Genomic DNA, 13797 nt, shown 5'->3' on the forward strand with positions numbered 1-13797 from the left:
GTTAATTAGATAAAAGTTTCAGCCCTGGCCGGTTGACTTAGTGGTAGAGCGTCAGCCCAGAGTGTGGATGTCCTGGATTCAATATCTGGTCAAGGCACACAGGAGAAGCAACCATCTGCTTCTCTACTTCTCCCCCTTCCTTTCTCTCTCTCTCTCTCTCTCTCTCTCTCTCTCTCTCTCTCTCTCCCCCTGCTGCAGCCATGGCTTGATTGGAGAGAGTTGGCCCCAGATGCTAAGGATGGCTCCATGGCTTCTACCTCAGATGCTAAGAAAGATCTTGGTTGCTGAGCAACAGAGAACACCCTAGATGGGCAAAGCATTGCCCCCCAGTGGGCTTGCCAGGTGGATCCAGGTCAGGGGTGTATGTAGGAGTTTGTCTCTGCCTCACTTCTTCTCGCTGAATTAAAAAAAGAAAAGTTGCAGTTCAGGTATTCTCCTTTATGTGTGTCCTGGTCAGCAGGTGTTCCATTCTTGGAGCATTGAAGCTTAGACACCATTTTGTTTGTGGCTCTCCTGGGCCTGGGGCACAAGAGTGAATTGCTTGTAGCCTCATGAACCCTTGTGTATTCAGCTCCTGAAAGCATTTTACTTGCATTCATCATTAATCTTATTAATTATAACTAAAAGATACTAAACTCACCAGTTTAAAAGTGCTTTCTCATACCTTTGCTGCCCAAAAAAACCCCACAAGGTCAGTATGTTATCCCTTTTTTACAGATAGAGAAGCCAAGGTGCAGAGAGGAAGAGGCCTTGTCCGACACCCAGCCAGATGTTCACTAAAATACCTACTGGGCTCATACTCTCACTTCATTCAGGTCTCTGATCAAACACCACCAGCTAACTACCCAGGAAAACTGGCACCCCACCCATCCCTCTCCCTGTCCCCTGCTCTACCTCTGTAGCAGCGATCCCATCTGATACCGTACACATTTATCAGTGTACTTTTTATTGCATGTCTCCACACTGAGATTGTGAGTCACATGGGGGCAGGAATGTGTGTTGTTTTGTGCCTTGCGGTGACCTCAGCATTTGGAACAGTGCTTGGCACACACCAGGACCACAATCAAGACTTGCTGAACAAATCCAGGAATGACTAGCTGACCACTAATTACCATCAGAAGACATTCACATGTGTGTGCCCACACTCACCAGCTTGCAAAGTGCTTTCAAATACTTCTGCATCCTAAGAAAGCCCCACAAGGACTTGGTATCCCCATTTTACAGCTGGGGAAGCAGAGGCTCAGAGACGGAAAGGCCTTGCCCGACACCTCACAGCTGGGGGAGTGGCAGAGCCAGGGTTCTAACCAGCTTTTGATGCCTGCCCAACACTCTTCGAGCCACATTCCAGGGTATTCCACAGGATGCTCCCAGGGTCACAACCACTTTGGTCAAGGCCCCACAAACACTTGGGAACCAGAAGGAAGTTGTGGGACAGGGGCACTCGCATTTTCAAAGGCAGCAACAGTGAGAACTGGTCCTTTGAATGGGCAGCAGGAGTCCTCCTGGGGCAGAAGCAATGAGAAAGGGGCCTGAGGGGCAGAGTAAGGGCATTTGACATGCAGTCAGGAGCCCAGGCTGAGATCTGATTGGGCTATTTCCCAGGTATGAGGTTGCTGAACAAGTCCCACAGCTCCTGAGTGCCTCAGTTTCCCCATCTGTCTGACGAGACCCTCGGCCTGTCTCAGGAGGTTACTGGAATGGGGGTGACTGTAGGAAATGGTCTACACTGTACAGGGCAGTGGTTGGGGAGAGGCTGTAGGACGTGGGCTGCCTGCTGGCAGGAGGTCGGTAACTGGATTCACACAGCAGAAGGGAAGGGCTAGAATCTGCTCAAAGGGCCCTGCACCAGGAGAAAGGACATGCTGTCAAAGGCTCTGTGCTGACATGTGCCCTCATGGCCATTGGAGGAGCTGCCAATCACTAACCAGCCTGTGAATCTCAGCAGAGCGCTGGCAGATGAGGGAGACTGAGACCCAGGTGGCTTTGGCCAGGGCCACTCAGCCAGAAGGGGACAAAGTGGGGTGGACCAGAACTCAGCTCTACTTGTTCCAAAGACACACCATCAGACCCAACCTGAACAATGTACCACAAACTGGGAGGCTTTAAGCTACAAAAATGTATCTTCTCTCAGCCCTGGAAGACAGAATCCTGAAGTGATGGTGTGTCTGCAAACTGCGCTTTCTCTGAAGGCTTTGTGGCCGGGTGTGTGAGGGAGTAGCAGTCTTTCCTGTGTCTGCCCCAGGTGGGGCCTTTCCCCTCTGGTTACCAAAATACTTGGCTTGTAGAACATCCCTTCAACCTTTGTCTTCCTGTGGCCTTTCCCCTGTGAGTCTGTGTCCGTGTCTCCTCTTCTTATAAGGACACCAGTCATATTAGATTAAGGGCCTACACTACTTCACTATGGCCTCATTTTAAGTAATCACTTCTGCAAGGACCCTATTTTTAAATAAGGTCACATTCTGAGGTTCTGGAAAGGACATGAATGTTCGGCGTTATTCTCTAACCCAGAACATACATATTTCACATCCATTATTGAAAACTTTCTCACATGTGTGGTAGAGACTACTAATTGTCCCACTGTATTAATGCATTATTTCAGAATGTGTAAACCCTGATTCTTTTCAAGTTATCCAAAATAAAGACTCCATTTCCCAGATGTTGTTGTGAGTTGGGGGTGCAGAGAGAGAGATCAGCAGATGAAATCATCAAGGACTAGCAAAGAACCACCACTCGCTCAGGCAAAAGGCCCTGAGTTCATGCAGTGTCCTAATTTTATTCACAAGACTTCAAAAAGCTTGTTTACTGAGAAATTGGCATAACATCAAGAGTAACTTTTACTTAAAGATACATAGAGTGCACCTGCAAGATAGCTTAGTAACAACATAATATCAGAAGGCATTAATTGTTATTGCTTCTATGGATCCCACAACATTCCTCTCCTTATCTTAAGGGATAAGGAAAGTACAGAAATCTTATGAGAATGTTTTACTGAGAAAAGCCCAACAACTGCCTTCAGTCACATAGACTTGTTTCAGTGACATGCCTTCAAGTCACAAAACAACTTTCTTGGCAAAACATTCATTTCTTGTTGGCTGTGTTCCCATCCAAGGCCATGCAGTAGGTTATTCCACTACATTTCCCCCTTTTTGTTTATGCTGACTGTTATGAAGCACCACAGAAAACACAGCCTTCTGTCATTCATTCCTTATTTCTCTTGCTTTGATTTGTCGACAGACTATATATAAAAGAAAACATAGAATTAATATTATTATAAAAAGTCCTACAGTGGATCCCCAAAATCCTTTAATATATTCAATAGGATTTAATTGCGATAAATTATCCATTAATCCCTTCAATATAGGTTGACATGTTAGAATTTCTAATTTTCTTTAAAAAGCTTCATGAATATTTTTGTAATTTAATGATTTCTTTAGTTACATTAACATGATTTAACAAATGCTTTTTAACATTTTCCTAATGGAAATAAGTACGATTTTAAGAAATAGGGGTAACACAAAAAGTAGTTACATTCTAATTACATTTTAGCTTAATTTGTCTTTGCAGGCTAACAATTTGATCTCTTAACACAATCATAGTCTGTTCTAAATCATTAACTTTAGTATTATTGTTACTATTTATATGTTATTGAGAAGTCCACAGTTGTTCAGAATTTTTATGCCATTTTTGCACAAAGTCCGCAGTCTGTATACTTTGATGTAATCCAACTCCAGATATAGCAGCCGCGGTGGTTACAGCTATTAGTCCTATAATGATGGCGATGATCAGTCCAACCAGTCTCTTGATTCACTTCAAGGATTTAATAAGATGTTGTAACAGCATCATGGAAGGGGAACCCTGCTACATCCAATGCATCTGTACTGGAATCTAGACTCCTGTTCAGGTTCTTAAAATGTAAAGACTTTGACTATTTTATTAAAAAGAATAGAAGAGTTAATACATGTATAAAAAGCACACTTATTGCAAATTATTGAATAATTTTCAGCTATTTGGTTTCACCTATAACAAATATATAAAGCAATCTAACATAAGCAGATATGAAATGTGTTTCATTCTTTTTAAAGATTAACATAATATGATTAGAAGGATAATTTTTCTAGATTTTTCCTTTCTACACTGACATATGTTTAAGTGCCATGGCTACTTTTCACAAATGATATTGTATAGGACCAAGTTTTATATGAGGAGCTTGAGGTGACATCCCTCCTCTATGCTATATGATTACTTTGACCACCAACTGTAATTAAACCATTGTTCTTATGCCACCTTAAATCAGCACCCTGCCCTTTAACTTGGGCAGAGCTATAAGGGCTTTAATTTATAACGTTTTATGTATAGATGTATTACTTTTAAATCTATATCCTTGTAACAAACGTTTGGTTTTTTTTTTTCTTTTACTGTTATTTTTGAGAATAGAGAGCCAAGCTTGAGCTTTTATGTTTAAATAATGTGGCTCATAGTCCTATACATATAGGTAATTCCTCAACTCCTGTTGTATGATTTTCTAATTTTATGTCTTCTTTTGAAGGTGCTAAGGAACCTCTATTATTTAAAGGTCCTAGAAGCCAATTAGAGTCATTAACAAAAATAGGAAAGGCACTATTTTCCTAATGAATAGCTCTACTTAATGGAGGATTAGAAACATATGCCTAATAACTAAAATTTTCAGCTCTACTTACCGGAATTGTTACCAAAGCAATCATTGCTAAAAACAGGTTAGTAGCATTTTCTTCTTTTTTAGTAGCTTGTAGCATATTTTTACCATTAAAGATCAGCTTTTTAAGTTAACCCCAACTTGGTATTTTAGCTTTTTCAATACCAAGCAGCAGCACCTTTAAGATTCTTCTTTTGAAATTCATTTTTTCCATCTCAGCAATGGGTGGATATGGAAAGAATCTATTGTTCTTATTCATGTTGTTAGTTTAATTCTGCGAGCAGGACACCAAAGGACTTCACCAGATTCTGCAATGAGGCAAGCAAACCCTCTTCCCCAATGTTGCACTACACTAGGTACCTATTGATTCAACTCACTTTTATAATGTCTATGTTGATTAATCTTAGAATTGTTACTTTTCGTCTAATGTCTGCAGCAGTCAAATTATCTTCTCCTGTATTTAAGAAATTTAAAGTAAATAAAGCTTTGTGTAACATAATTCTAGGGAATAATCTCCTTTCTTCTCCCCCCTTTTGTTTAAGTAACATATTTTTCAGACTGCAATTACTGCATTCAATAATTGCTTGTTCTTGTGGATTATATGGAATTCTAGTAGTATGTTTAATATTCTAAAATGCTAAGAATTGTTGAAATTTAGTAGATGTATAGACAGGACTATTGTCAGTTTTAATTGCTTTAGGAATGCCTATAACATTAAAAACTTCAATAAGATGTTGAATGACATAATTAGCCTTTTCTTTAGGCAAAGGTGTGGCCTATCAAAAGAAAGAATAAATATTAATAAAACCATACATAAGATAATTTTTTTAAAAGAAGAAATATGAGCAATATTTATTTGCTACAGGTTATTACTGTGTTGCCCTCTAGGATTCATTCCTCTCGGTAATGGAGGAGCATTTATAATAGTATATTGAGGACAGTTTCTAACAATATTCCGAGCTTCTCACCAGGTTATTTTAAATTTTTGCATTAAATCTTTTTTATTTGTATGAGTTTTTGTATAAAACTTAGTAACTATTTTTACTGATTAACTGAGTAATTGATTAACTTCATTATTTGTAGTAGACATAGATCCTGGTAAAGCTGTATAAGAATGAATGTGAGTTATATAGATAGGCAAATTTCATTCCTATAATAAAAGTTGTAACTTTTGAAACAATTTGTGTAATTCAGAACTATTATTTGAAATGTAAACAGTTTTTATAAGTTTAACTCTATGTTTTACATATTATGAATCAGTAACAATGTTAATAGGATAGGATGTTTGAATTTTGTCTTTAGCAACAATTAAATTACACTGATTTAAGGTTTTAGAAGTATTTTTAAGGATGACTGAAAGTTCAGTATTATTTTTATAAGCTATTAATATGTCATTTATATAATGGATTATTAAAGATTGAGGATATTTTTAACAAATTTTTTTAAAGGTTGATAATGTTGATATAGTGTCTGACTATTCAACATTGCTTATTTAAGTAATATAAACTTAGTAAGAATAGTTAGTTATGCTTATTGTTATAGACACAACAGCTAGCATTGCTAGAAACAGAGTCAATGATGTTTTTTGAAGTCTTAGTCTTAATAAAAAAAAAATTTTGCCTCCTGGGTAAGTTTATTTAATTGTCAAATTTTCCTTTTTTCTATTTCCAACTTACGCCGAGGCTTCAATTTTCTGGAAGGTATTTACTAGTCCTGTATCTGTGGAGATAAGAGTAAATCCTCACCCCTACATTTTGTCTACATTGCTGTTGTAAATTAGAAAACTGTCTATTTAAAAAGTTCATTTTATGTAATATTAATAATACGGTTAGCATTAGTATTTTGATTAGCTTGAATACAAGCTTGATTTTCCTAAGTTATAAATTGTAACTCGCTTTTGAAAGAACAGTCCAAGCTAACATTTCTAAATTTTTTGAAATAAAACATTCAGAGTTTATGAAGGAGGATAGCAGTTCCTGAATATAAAAACAGTTTTATACTGGGAACAAGCCAATTTTAACTCTTTAAGAGCTTTGACAGAAATTTGGTCATAGTGAATATAAAAAACTCCTTGTCAGAAAGTTTAGACTGTAATTTAAAAAGTTGCTCTTTTAATTATTTATAAGATAAATGTTTTTCTTTATCAGAGGCTAAATGACCCTTGTTATTTTCCTATTGTAAAAGAAATTTTAGAGCTTTAGGGACTTCTCCTAAGCCATGCAGCTTAGTGACTACTGCCTAAGTGGGCTAAAAAGAAAACTAATGTTGCTTAGTAATAAGAGATGCATCAGCTTCTATATCTAAAAGTCTTTTGTATTGTTAAGTCTATTATAGGACATCAGAGGAACTAAATTCCCGCTTTCCTCAGTGCCTCCTTTTTCAGGATGTTGCCTTAGAAGCAGCCAACTGTCTGAAGCAGCTTGAGATAAATTCTTAAAATGACTTAATTTTGTTTAATTCCTTAGTTTTACAAATTTGAGCATATTTTACACACAAACAAGACAATTTTCAACACAGAAACACAAGTATAACATATAACTTTAATCCTAATACTTGAATTTTTATTTGATTTCAAACTTTGAATATTTTATAATGTATTAACCAAATTAGCAAGTCTTAAGGATCCATATTCTATTTAATTTAAATTTAAATGAGCGCTCCTTATAATTTCTCATTTTAAAGCAAAAAATATATGGATAAAACTATTTTTTCAATATAAAAGAAAGCCGGCATTTTTAATCTTTGTATGTAAACACAATTCAGGCCTTAAAAATCACATTTTAGACAACACCAAACAAAAACTAAACAGAAATTAGAATTAGACAAAACAGACTAGACAAACCAAAGAGAAACCCGGGGTTTCAGAGCACAGTCGGACTAGAAAGATGCCTGCCTGATTTTAATCAGGGCATTTTCTGACAGAGGGACTGACGATGGATGAGACTAAACAAAATTTCCCCAAGAAAATTCTCTTGGCAGCTGCTGGGATATTTTCTTTTCTTTTTTTTTTTTTTTCATTTATTTTTTTTATTTATTTATTTTTTTTAAATAAATTTTTATTAATGGTAATGGGATGACATTAATAAATCAGGGTATATTCAAAGAAAACATGTCTAGGTTATTTTGTCATTAAATTATGTTGCACATATAAAGGAAGGCCCATTAGATTATCATCAGATTTCTCAGCAGAAACTCTACAAGCTAGAAGAGAGTGGACCCCAATATTTAAAGTCCTGAAAGAGAGGAACTTTCAGCCACGAATACTATACCCATCAAAGCTATCCTTCAAATACGAAGGAGAAATAAAAACATTCACAGATACAGAAAAGATGAGGGAATTTATCATCAGAAAACCCCCACTCCAGGAATTACTAAAGGGGGTTCTCCAATCAGATACAAAGAACAAAAAAAAACAGAGCCACAAGTAAAAGCTCCAAGAAGAACACAATAAAACCAAATTTAAACTGTGACAACAACAAAAAGAAAGAGGGGGAGAAGACGGAGATTAACAGTAGCAAAGGACGATGGAGTGCAAAAGTACTCACAAAATAGTTCGCTACAATGAACAGGGTAGGGACCCTTTTCATTACTCAAAGGTAACCACCATTGAAAAAACCACCACAGAAGCACATGAGATAAAAAAGATAGCAACAGAGGAAAGATGTATGGAATACAACCAAATAAAAACAAAAGATAGAAAAACGAAAGAGAAGGATCAAACAAGACACAAAACTAACAGAAAGCAAGATATAAAATGGCAATAGGGAACTCACAAGTATCAATAATTACACTAAATGTAAATGGATTAAACTCACCAATAAAAAGGCACAGAGTAGCAGAATGGATTAAAAAAGAAAATCCAACTGTATGCTGCCTACAGGAAACTCATCTAAGTAACAAGGATAAAAACAAATTCAAAGTGAAAGGCTGGAAAACAATACTCCAAGCAAATAACATCCAAAAAAAAGCAGGTGTAGCAATACTCATATCGGATAATGCTGACTACAAGACAGGAAAAGTACTTAGAGACAAAAATGGCCATTTCATAATGGCTAAGGGGACACTGAATCAAGAAGACATAACAATTCTTAATATATATGCACCAAACCAAGGAGCACCAAAATATATAAGACAGCTACTTATTGATCTTAAAACAAAAACTGACAAAAATACAATCATACTTGGAGACCTCAATACACCGCTGACGGCTCTAGATCGGTCATCCAAACAGAGAATCAACAAAGACATAGTGGCCTTAAACAAAACACTAGAGCACCTGGATATGATAGACATCTACAGGACATTTCATCCCAAAGTGACTGAGTATACATTTTTCTCCAGTGTACAAGGATCATTCTCAAGAATTGACCATATGTTGGGCCACAAAAACAATATCAGCAAATTCAGAAAAATTGAAGTTGTACCAAGCATATTTTCTGATCATAAAGCCTTGAAACTAGAATTCAACTGCAAAAAAGAGGGAAAAAATCCCACAAAAATGTGGAAACTAAACAACATACTTTTAAAAAATGAATGGGTCAAAGAAGAAATAAGTGCAGAGATCAAAAGATATATACAGACTAATGAAAATGACAATACGACATATCAGAATCTATGGGATGCAGCAAAAGCAGTGATAAGAGGGAAGTTCATATCGCTTCAGGCATATATGAACAAACAAGAGAGAGCCCAAGTGAACCACTTAACTTCCCACCTTAAGGAACTAGAAAAAGAAGAACAAAGACAACCCAAAACCAGCCGAAGAAAGGAGATAATAAAAATCAGAGCAGAAATAAATTAATTAGAGAACAGAAAAACTATAGAAAAAATTAATAGAACAAGGAGCTGGTTCTTTGAAAAGATCAACAAAATTGACAAACCCTTGGCAAGACTTACCAAGGAAAAAAGAGAAAGAACTCATATAAACAAAATCCAAAATGAAAGAGGAGAAATCACCACGGACACCGTAGATATACAAAGAATTATTGTAGAATACTATGAAAAACTTTATGCCACTAAATTCAACAACCTGGAAGAAATGGATAAATTCCTAGAACAATACAACCTTCCTAGACTGAGTCAAGAAGAAGCAGAAAGCCTAAACAGACCTATCAGTAGAGAAGAAATAGAAAAAACCATTAAAAACCTCCCCAAAAATAAAAGTCCAGGCCCTGACGGCTATACCAGCGAATTTTATCAAACATTCAAAGAAGACTTGGTTCCTATTCTACTCAAAGTCTTCCAAAAAATTGAAGAAGAAGCAATACTTCCAAACACATTTTATGAGGCCAACATAACCCTCATACCAAAACCAGGCAAGGATGGCACAAAAAAAGAAAACTACAGACCAATATCTCTAATGAATACAGATGCTAAAATACTAAACAAAATACTAGCAAATCGAATACAACAACATATTAAAAAAATAATACATCATGATCAAGTGGGATTCATCCCAGAATCTCAAGGATGGTTCAACATACGTAAAACGGTTAATGTAATACACCATATCAACAAAACAAAGAACAAAAACCACATGATCTTATCAATAGACGCAGAAAAGGCTTTCGATAAAATACAACACAATTTTATGTTTAAGACTCTCAACAAAATGGGTATAGAAGGAAAATATCTCAACATGATAAAGGCCATATATGATAAACCATCAGCTAACATCATATTAAATGGCACTAAACTGAAGGCTTTCCCCCTTAAATCAGGAACAAGACAGGGTTGTCCACTCTCTCCACTCTTATTTAATGTGGTACTAGAGGTTCTAGCCAGAGCAATCAGACAAGACAAAGAAATAAAAGGCATCCATATCGGAAAAGAAGAAGTAAAGGTATCACTTTTTGCAGATGATATGATCCTATACATCGAAAACCCCAAAGAATCCACAAAAAGACTACTAGAAACAATAAGCCAATACAGTAAGGTCGCAGGATACAAAATTAACATACAGAAGTCAATAGCCTTTCTATATGCCAACAATGAAACAACTGAGAAGGAACTCAAAAGAATAATCCCCTTCACGATTGCAACAAAAAAAATAAAATACTTAGGAATAAACATAACAAAGAATGTAAAGGACTTATATAATGAAAACTATAAACCATTGTTAAGGGAAATTGAAAAAGATATAATGAGATGGAAGAATATACCTTGTTCTTGGCTAGGAAGAATAAATATAATCAAGATGGCTATATTACCCAAAGCAATATACAAATTTAATGCAATTCCCATCAAAATTCCAATGACATTTTTTAAAGAAATAGAGCAAAAAATCATCAGATTTATATGGAACTATAAAAAACCCCGAATAGCCAAAGCAATCCTAAAGAAAAAAAATGAAGCTGGGGGCATAACAATACCTGACTTCAAACTCTATTATAGGGCCACGACAATCAAAACAGCATGGTATTGGCAGAAAAATAGACACTCAGACCAATGGAACAGAATAGAAAGTCCAGAAATAAAACCACATATATATAGTCAAATAATTTTTGATAAAGGGGCCAACAACACACAATGGAGAAAAGAAAGCCTCTTCAATAAATGGTGCTGGAAAAACTGGAAAGCCACATGCAAAAGAATGAAACTGGACTACAGTCTCTCCCCCTGTACAAAAATTAACTCAAAATGGATCAAAGATCTAAACATAAGACCTGAAACAATTAAGTACATAGAAGAAGACATAGGTACTCAACTCATGGACCTGGGTTTTAAAGAGCATTTTATGAATCTGACTCCAATGGCAAGAGAAGTGAAGGCAAAAATTAATGAATGGGACTACATCAGACTAAGAAGTTTTTGCTCAGCAAGGGAAACTGATAACAAAATAAACAGAAAGCCAACTAAATGGGAAATGATATTTTCAAACAACAGCTCAGATAAGGGCCTAATATCCAAAATATACAAAGAACTCATAAAACTCAACAACAAACAAACAAACAATCCAATAAAAAAATGGGAAGAGGATATGAATAGACACTTCTCCCAGGAAGAAATACAAATGGCCAACAGATATATGAAAAGATGCTCATCTTCTTTAGCTATTAGAGAAATGCAAATCAAAACGGCAATGAGATACCACCTCACACCTGTTCGATTAGCTGTTATTAGCAAGTCAGGTAATAGCAAATGTTGGAGAGGCTGTGGAGAAAAAGGAACCCTCATCCACTGTTGGTGGGAATGTAAAGTAGTACAACCATTATGGAAGAAAGTATGGTGGTTCCTCAAAAAACTGAAAATAGAACTACCTTATGACCCAGCAATCCCTCTACTGGGTATATATCCCCAAAACTCAGAAACATTGATACGTAAAGACACATGCAGCCCCATGTTTATTGCAGCATTGTTCACAGTGGCCAGGACATGGAAACAACCAAAAAGCCCATCAATAGATGACTGGATAAAGAAGATGTGGCACATATACACTATGGAATACTACTCAGCCATAAGAAATGATGACATCGGAACATTTACAGCAAAATGGTGGGATCTTGATAACATGATACGAAGCGAAATAAGTAAATCAGAAAAAAACAGGAACTGTATTATTCCATACGTAGGTGGGACATAATAGTGAAACTAAGAGACATTGATAAGAGTGTGGTGGTTACGGGGGGGAGGGGGGAATGGGAGAGGGATAGGGGGTGGGAGGGGCACAAAGAAAACAAGATAGAAGGTGACAGAGGACAATCTGACTTTGGGTGGTGGGTATGCAACATAATTGAACGACAAGATAACCTGGACTTGTTATCTTTGAATATATGTATCCTGATTTATTGATGTCACCCCATTAAAAAAATAAAATTATAAAAAAAAAAAAAAAAAAAAAAATTATGTTGCAAACCCCTCGCCCAAAGTCAGATTGTCCTCCGCCACCCTCTATCTAGTTCTCTGTGCCCCTCCCCCTCCCCCTAACTCTCTCCCTCCCTCCCTCCCATGTCCTCCCTCCCCCCCCACCCTTGGTAACCACCACACTCTTGTCCATGTCTCTTAGTCTCATTTTTATGTTCCACCAATGTATGGAATCATGTAGTTCTTGTTTTTTTCTGATTTACTTATTTCACTCCTTATAATGTTATCAAGATCCCACCATTTTGCTGTAAATGATCTGATGTCATCATTTCTTATGGCTGAGTAGTATTCCATAGTGTATATGTGCCACATCTTCTTTATCCAGTCTTCTATTGAAGGGCTTTTTGGTTGTTTCCATGTCTTGGCCACTGTGAACAGTGCTGCAATGAACATGGGGCTACATGTGTCTTCATGTATCAATGTTTCTGAGGTTTTGGGGTATATACCCAGTAGAGGGATTGCTGGGTCATAAGGTAGTTCTATTTGCAGTTTTTTGAGGAACCACCATACTTTCCTCCATACAGTCCCACCAACAGTGAATGAGGGTTCCTTTTTCTCCACAGCCTCTCCAACATTTGCTATTACCCGTCTTGTTGATAATAGCTAATCTAACAGGAGTGAGGTGGTATCTCATTGTAGTTTTGATTTGCATTTCTCTAATAACTAATGAAGCTGAGCATCTTCTCATATATCTGTTGGCCATTTGTATCTCTTCCTGGGAGAAGTGTCTGTTCATGTCCTCTTCCCATTTTTTTATTGGATTGTTTGTTTGTTTGTTGTTGAGTTTTATGAGTTCTTTGTAAATTTTGGATATTAGGCCCTTATCTGAGCTGTCGTTTGAAAATATCAGTTCCCATATAGTTGGCTGTCTGTTTATTTTTATATCAGTTTCTCTTGCTGAGCAAAAACTTTTAATTCTGATGTAGTCCCATTCATTTATCTTTGCCTTCACTTCTCTTGCCATTGGAGTCAAGTTCATAAAATGTTCTTTAAAACCCAGGTCCATGATTTTAGTACCTATGTCTTCTTCTATGTACTTTATTGTTTCAGGTCTTATATTTAGGTCTTTGATCCATTTTGAATTAATTTTAGTACACGGGGACAGGCTGTAGTCGAGTTTCATTCTTTTGCATGTGGCTTTCCAGTTTTCCCAACACCATTTGTTGAAGAGGCTTTCTTTTCTCCATTGTATGTTGTTGGCCCCTTTATCAAAGATTATTTGACCATATATATGTGGTTTTATTTCTGGGCTTTCTATTCTG

This window comes from Saccopteryx bilineata, chromosome 1 (genome assembly GCF_036850765.1).
Source record: "Saccopteryx bilineata isolate mSacBil1 chromosome 1, mSacBil1_pri_phased_curated, whole genome shotgun sequence".
NCBI lineage: Eukaryota > Metazoa > Chordata > Mammalia > Chiroptera > Emballonuridae > Saccopteryx > Saccopteryx bilineata.